General features: G+C 49.1%; 1 non-coding gene across 1 annotated transcript; it reads right to left on the bottom strand.

Annotated features, from left to right (window-relative positions):
* Window positions 1-660: 660 nt before the first annotated feature.
* On the bottom strand, window positions 661-767 carry LOC120365428 (U6 spliceosomal RNA). Its single transcript, XR_005580370.1, has one exon. It is a non-coding gene; the product is annotated as a U6 spliceosomal RNA (small nuclear RNA).
* Between the last annotated feature and the right edge of the window lie 491 nt (window positions 768-1,258).

Here is a 1,258-nt window from a genome sequence, read left to right on the forward strand (position 1 = left end):
CACCACCATGCCCAGCTAATTTTTTGTATTTTTAGTAGAGACAGGGTTTCACCATGTTGACCAGGATGGTCTCGATCTCTTGACCTCATGATCCACCCGCCTTGGCCTCCCAAAGTGCTGTGATTACAGGTGTGAGCCATTGCGCCCGGCCTGTTACTTTTTTTCAAGACAGAGTTTCCCTCTGTTGCCCAGGCTGGAGTTCAATGGCAGGATCTCGGCTCAATGAGACCCCCGCCTCCCAGGCTCAAGTCATTCTCATACCTCAGTCTCCCAAGTAGCTGGGATTACAGGCATGCACCACCACACTCAGCCAATTTTTGTATTTCAAGTAGAGACAGGGTTTCACCATGTTGGCCAGGCTGGCCTCGAACTTCTGGCCTCAAGTGATCCATTTGTCTTGGCCTCCCAAAGTGCTGAGATTACAGGCATGAGCCACAGTGTCTGACCAGAAGATTTTTTCTTCATGTGACAGATAAGCCACTGCACTCCAGCCTAGGTGACAGAGTAAGACCCTGTCTTTATAAAAAACTAAAAAGTGCTGGACACTGTGGCTCACGCCTGTAATCCCAACTCTTAGGAAGGCAGAGGCGGGAGGATAGTTTCAGCTCAGGAGTTTGAGACCTGCCTGGGCAATATAGCGAGACCCCATTTTTTTTTTTTTTTAATATGGAACGCTTCACGAATTTGCATGTCATCCTTGCACAAGGGCCATGCTAATCTTCTCTGTATCATTCCAATTTTAGTATATGTGCTGCCAAAGTGAGCACGAGACCCCTTTTTCAAAAAAAAAAAAAACACACACACACATTAAAAAGTTGGCTGTACATAGACACAGAGAAGGTCTGTCTACATATGGGGGAGGGAGAACCTTTTCCTTTGAAAGCATTTCCAAAGGTGCTACAGCTTCCTCTCACCTTTCAATGACTCCTCAGAGGGAACACACTGGGATCCCATCTCCCAACAATAGACAGACGCGTCTGCACCCTCCTTCTGCTGGTAGCCCAGGCCCCAGTAGAGTCTTGCTGTGGCGATATCTCCAAGCAGCTGTCTTTAACCCATTCCTGTCCAGCCCAGCAACTTAATCCACGTGCATACTGAGCCCTGCATGCACATTCTGTGCCCCTCTAGAGCCTCAAACACCCTCGAGGGGTATCAGGGCAGCTTCAGCTAGAGACAACATGACTCTTAGTGTATTCCCCTCTGAGAAGAGACCCAGGAGCCTCCCTCCCCCAGCTGAAACAGGGTCAGGAGGAGCAGC

The sequence above is a fragment of the Saimiri boliviensis genome, chromosome 10, assembly GCF_048565385.1.
Source record: "Saimiri boliviensis isolate mSaiBol1 chromosome 10, mSaiBol1.pri, whole genome shotgun sequence".
Taxonomy (NCBI): domain Eukaryota; kingdom Metazoa; phylum Chordata; class Mammalia; order Primates; family Cebidae; genus Saimiri; species Saimiri boliviensis.